Genomic DNA, 6,986 nt, shown 5'->3' with positions numbered 1-6,986 from the left:
TATGGATGTGTTCCCTTAAGGCCGAGCGACTGTGTGGTGGTTCCAGATCGTCTACTGCAATGTTGGCCTGCTACTCCTTGCTGAATGGATGGAGAAATTTTCCGGAGGAATGATCTGAAAGTAGAAATACCACATATATAACTTTAGCTACTGTCAGTAACACTTCACTTGACGCATTAATGAAGTAATAAAATTAGCTATCAATATGTTTAGAAGTTAATTTAACACTTCATAAGAGGTTCAAGTAAAGTGGTATCAATCAGAGGTATAGTGGATTGATATAACTCTCATATTACTCAGCATGATTTGACCCTCAAGTCTAATTTATGTAAGCATACCCAACTAAGCTTATGCCATAAGCAAGGTTAGGGTTAGGGTTAGGGTTAGTATCAGTTCAACCGACCGCTGTAACCCGTTAACTCCACCCTACACAATAACAACAACAACAACAACACAAACTGAATGAGTTAGCTAAGAGCAATTACCCCACCTGGAAAGAAATGTGACCACAGAACATGAGCCAACATCTAATCTACTGTATAAGAGGCCCCAAAGCAATCTTCTAAGAGACTAAGACCCCCAGGATGAAGGATGAAAACACACAAACACACACACACACACACACACACACACACACACACTAACACTCATACATAAATACACAATCTGCGCACACACCCAAAGTAGACAATGTACACAGGACAGAGGTAAAACCAAGCCGTGAAACGGGAGCCCAGACTGTTGAATGTAGCGTACCCCCCATGGGGAGTACAAGGGACAGACAGTGTGTGAGAGTTCAGCCACCTGATAGCATGGTTCATGTAACCTTAGTGATTTGCAGACTTTTTAAGGACTCTATGCTATTCATTAGCTTAAAGAGGAACTGAACAAAAAAACTTCCTGTTAAAAACAGTCTGTCGTCTCCGTAGTAGTCATATACATCAACTAGCCCCAAAATGTACCCAAAAGTGTATAAATTATCACTTTGGACATAATTAACTAATGTAACACCCCTACTATATACAGTATAGCCTGTTAGTCTTAGACCACCGTGTTTGAAAGGATCAATTTTGAGCAGTTGGCATAACTAGATGGGTTCGGGCGTGACAAGACAGAATAGGATCTTTGGTTCCTACTGTTTCGGTAGAAAGGTGGCAGAATGCAAGCTAATTAAAAATACCACACGTTGTGGCATATAAATTAGCTAAGGAGTCAGAACACAACATAAATGCAACCCATAATGATTGGGACCAAACACATCTTTTCTAAGGGCTGTTAAAACAAACAAAAAAGCCTTTTTTAACATGCTAATGAGCACCATGTGCATCACCAAACTTGCTGCGCACAATTAGTGGAGTAGAAACGGCAAGCGATGATAACGTCGGCGGAGGTTAGGGTTAGGGTTAAAAATTTAACCTGACTAGAATTTAGGCAAGGCTAGGCGAACCCTAACCCGAGAACAGGCAGGGGCACTGTGTCTGTGCAGTCTCAAGTTGGACAATGAAGTGCAATTCTGACTGCACAGCTTGAAAAATCTTCTTCTATTAGATACCCGGACCCAGTTTTCTTTGCATGAAAATTAAGCAGTGATTATGACTGCCCAAGGACACCTCAAATAACACGTTTATGGAGAAAAGATATATACCATTAGTTATAGAATGTTGCATGTCTCTATGGCTTTTTTTTTTTAGTATAGGCAGTTAACACTCTCATACATGTGTGATAAAGAGATCCAGACTCAACAATCAGCCACAACAATTGTTGTTTATACTGTATGCAACATCAGGCTTTAATGGGTGGATAAATTAATTCAAAGGACATAATTTCATCGTTTAATCAAGTTTATTGTGTATACAGAAGTGTCAACTTAGCGAACACAAGCTAGCTAATGTGTTACCAGTCGTTCTCAGTGGCATTTTTGGAAAAGGAGGTGGAAAATCAAGGTAAAATCAGCCAGTGCAGCCCCTCTTTAAATGCAACATCCCCTCATGGTAGTTTCTGCGTAGTACAGAGGAAGGTCACCCCAAACATTGAGGTGTGTCTACTTTGAAGACGACCACAACGTGTAAAATCCTCAAAAATTGCTGCGAGACAGTGATACTACTCAACAGTGCTCGGTGCTTATAATCGGATGTAATAGGTTACGAAAACCGACCTTTTGGATAAAATGTTAATTACATGTTAGAGGTAGCCATTTTTTGTTTTGTTTTGTTCAAATGTATTTCATAACATTAGGAAGTGGTATTTCATCACCGAAGCGCGTTTCCTCTCACTCTGGGCAGAATGGGTGGCAACCCTACCATCATAGATTAGATTAGATTATATCTGTTAACCTCTGGAGACCTGAGGGGTAATTTTTTGTTGTCGTCTTTTATGCAATAAGCCTCTGATATGGCAATTCATGAAATGACGCAATGGAAGACGTGCATAAAGATGGCGCAGTCTTAGTTTGAAGTGACTAAACTCTACCATCGCTGCCATCAGTCCTCACACCCTACCACAGTGCAACGTTGCCGTACGACATCATGTGCTCCTGCCAGTAAAAGAAATGGCGGGAATGTACCAGTGTTTCAGAAGCGAAACATTCACAGGCTTGCACTTGGCGTATGCCAACCTCGACGAGTTAACAATCGCTGAAGTGCCTTCGTTGTCAAATTGCAAAAACCAACGGCAACAAACCGGAGCAACGTTTTGAAAGCTATACGCCTGAAGTAGGCTTTGGATGCGCGTTGTCATACGGGTGTGGAGGACTGATGGCAGTGACGGTAGAGCTGAGTGACGTCAAACTAAGCTTCATTTCATGAATTGCCATGTCAGAGGCTTATTGCACAAACGACGACAACAAATATATATATCAAATATTATCATGTGCTTAAACATCGTCAAAATGATCGCTGATAGGCCTACATGTAGACTGACAGAGTAAAATATCATACAAATGCATTTGACACTTATCGCATTAACTGTTTATTAAATATAAAGTTTCTTAGGCATGGTGTAAGCATCTTGATGGTTGATTTAAGATTTAAGCAAGCTAAATTAGTTGACATTCATTTCGGCAACAATGAAAATGTGAATGAGCCAATGAAATATGGCATAAACACACTGCTATCTGAAATCAGTGTTCGATTCGCTGTACGTAGCTGTATCTACTGAGGGGCAACACTACTCAAATCGGGCTAGGATTAGCAGCAGGTGTTGAATCAGGATCCGCGTTCATGACATTAAGAAAACCTGAACCAGAAATTGACGATACTCAAGCCCGCTAACTTTGGATAATCCTGAATTTGTAAAGCTCGGTAGTATAGCCCTCTGTACTGTACATTAACTCATTTGAAAGATGTAATGAGCCTAATGGTGTCTGATTTCTCAGACTAAACATTTGAAAGTGTGATTTTGTCCAAACTTAGAAAATCCACACAGAATCAGGAACAAATGGCATGGATGGCATGCATTATTTCAGAAAGTAATTTATGCTAAATCTGCATTTGGTTTCTGATTCTACAATGCACACAGTACCTTTATGTCTAGACATGGCAACAGCAAAAAGCACTGTTTCTGATACAGTACTATTCTCAATATCATCAATAACATCACAACTGGTTACATCTTTAGTTCAGAATACTCTTCCCTCCAAGAGTCCAAAATGCATAAAAATGTGTCCTTTTAAAACACCCATTATTCACAGATATACAATATCTCTACAGTGAGGAGAAAAAAAATATTATTTTTTAGTAAAGCGCTGTACTTACAACTAACACTGGAGTCACCACCATAAACTGTTGAAATGCTGTAGGTTTGAGAAACAGTCCTAAAATTATTTGACGCCCTTTTCGGCTCCCCAGCCAATGAACAACAAGTCTAAGGAACAGCGTCCCATGTACAAAAACCTCAGATAGGGGGCCTTCTTAGTGTTAATAATTCAGAGGTGGGATTGGATATCCAGTAATGCGGAAGTACACCCATGGCCATGTGGATGTATGTACAGTATTTGAGGGAATCAGACACTTGAGGGGCAGGGGAGTTGGGGCGACGAAATTGCCAACCAGAAGAGAGGCATTGAATAATGCTTGTTGACTGTGAAACCATTCCCTAGTAGTATTATTGTCATCCAGTTGCATCAGGTTGGTAGCACAGCCAAATAAAATTATGCTTAATCTTCATAAACATTTTTCACGTTTATCAAGTTGATCTGTGATACAAAATTACGTGGTCACTGTACTGGGTAGAACACACACACACACACACACACAAACACACACACACAATCACACATACTGTAAAATATTAATCACACAGACCACCTCTTCCCAACTTGTTACAGATCACAAAGACCCTTAATCCCTGGATTGTTTGGGTAACCCAATCTCTCCAGTTCACAGACAGGTGCCCCTCACTCCCCCCCGTGGGCCATTGTGTCAACTAATAAACCAGACCGTTTATGTCTCTGTTATAAAAGGATTAGTCTAAATGGCCAGGCTGTGCTGAGTACATCCTAAGTACATTATCAATAATGGAACACACACAAACAAACACACACACACACACACACACACACACACACAGTTCTGAGAGAGCACAATGTTATGCAACAGATTAGTATGTTCACATTTATAGCAGAATGACTAGTAATTGATATGAGGGGTGTGATAGCTATTGGGAATATGCCTCTGTGAGGGTAGTAGATATTCTCATGTTGTCATTATAATGAAGTAGTAGAAATGCAAGAGAGCTGTCAGAATGTATGTTAGTCTTGTTGACTTGTTGCTCTCTAAAGCCCAAAAATCTGTTTTAGCAATTGCGGTAATTCATTTCAAACGACTATATCACATCACAGCATCCATAAAAGAAGAAAGTCACTACAAGTATTGACCAGTCCAAGACAACAAATCAGAACTAAAGACACAAGCAAGTGTTGCATAAGTTTCACATTTATTTAACTTTTTTCGACAACTTTGTTACGTGTCCACAAACATTAGAAGACACTAGAACTCCAGAACACTCAAAGATAACGTGAGCACTGAGATTATGACATCATCACAGGCCAGTTATAATTATGGTATAAAGAGGAGGAGGGGTTAACATCTGTGTGATAGGACCGAACCACAGCAATCAGGTTTTATATACAGGATAGAGCCAATCAAATGGTAAGAGTCAATACAGAGGCATGGAGGGGAGGTTTTTTTCTACAAGGCTGCACTGAGACAGGAGGAGGGGGTCTGGCATTAGCAAGCAGTGAGAGAGAGAGCACTGAGTGAGGAGATGGATCCACATGCTTAGATCTAGAAATATGTCACTTTTAAAAAGCAGTCAAATCTGTAAAATAATAACCCATCCATAATTTTACATTTAACTAGCTAAGTGAAATTGCTTTACAGAATCATTGTTTTGAAGTCGATTTGATTTCGAGGATGGACAGTTAGATATCCTACCTAGTTTTTAGATTTAGAATCAGGCTATATAGTTTGTACAGTAGATGCAGTTGGATGCAAAGGTTCTATACTAAACCAACAATAGTACCGTTTCAAACAAAACAACATTGCCTTCTGTTGAGGGATCAATCCTTCATCAACCAACTGAATTCTGTTCATACATTCTTAACATGACAATTAATGATATGATATATGATAAATCATACATGATTAGAATTTAATAAATATCCCCACATGCCCTATGTATATATTCCATCTCCAAATAAAGTAATTCATAAATAAAGCTTTTCATTCTTACATTGTTCAAGTAGCCAACAACAAGACAGACTAGAATACTATAAATCAAAAATGTAAACATCATACACCAAGGTGACCAAAACCTGATGTACAGAATGAATTCCAATGTTCATACTATAAACTGTCATATCAATATCAAGTTGTCAGAAGTGAGACTGTAAACAACTAGGGGGCATAACTTCACTACGATATCTTACAGTTTATTACTGTACCTTACTAGCTCTTATGGCGAGGGACAGCATGTGTGAGTGATATAATGTATTGCATATTGTTCCCCTGCAGTGGATATCTGAGCCTGCTCTGTAGGTTGGTTGGCCTACGGCACACTTCAACACAGCACTGTCTGTTTGACTGGAGAGTGGTGTTTAACCACACAACAACCCTCAAAGTACAAACAGGGAACAACAGCAGAACAAAATCCAATAGCTGTCTGGCCATGGGTTGTGCACTCACACATAGTGTAACACACACCACCAACAAAGCACCCTAGGGATTCCATGAAGACAATCTACTACTTTAAAATCTCCTATGGCTGCTAAACCCAACCTAAGTACTATCAGAGCACATACATATATATATATATAGACACACACACACACACACACACACACACACACACACAGACACACACACACACACACACACATACATACATTCATCAGAGTTTCTTCTACACTTTGCTTGTTGGTATTGACAGCACTACAGATATAATTCACTTGTGCCTATTCTCATTTCTGGTAGCAGTTTGTGGTCATCTTGATATAAGAGTATTGTCACAACAACAATATGGGACTTGATGATATTATCAGGCTTATACTGTATAGGTTTTTGATAAAAGCACCAGGCTGTCAAATTGGGATAAAAAAGCTAAACAGAGAATGTTAGATTCAACTTTAAGCAATGACAAGAATATAGTACGCTACCACGCCTATGGTATTAGTCAAAATGGAAAATAGTCTCTTTTAAGATAACTTATAAGCTTCAATATGCTTGACATTGGTGGACAATGATACAAATGTGAAATAGAGTAAAAATACACAAAAGATAAATATGAGCGGTAAAGAAGGGGAGGCACTACCTGGAGCATAATTAATGCACTCACACACACACAACTGTCCTCTTGTCAACAGGAAATAGGTCCATAGTATCCTACGAATTCATCAATACAACAAAATCACAACAGGTTTCCTTCAAATCAGTCAATATTCTGTGGCTCATCATAGAATGCAATATAAACATTTACTTGCTGAAGAGGAG

The sequence above is a fragment of the Argentina silus genome, assembly GCF_951799395.1.
Source record: "Argentina silus genome assembly, chromosome: 1".
In the NCBI taxonomy this organism is placed as follows: domain Eukaryota; kingdom Metazoa; phylum Chordata; class Actinopteri; order Argentiniformes; family Argentinidae; genus Argentina; species Argentina silus.
The sequence above is the reverse complement of the archived record's forward strand: the minus strand, read 5'-3'. Positions refer to the sequence as shown.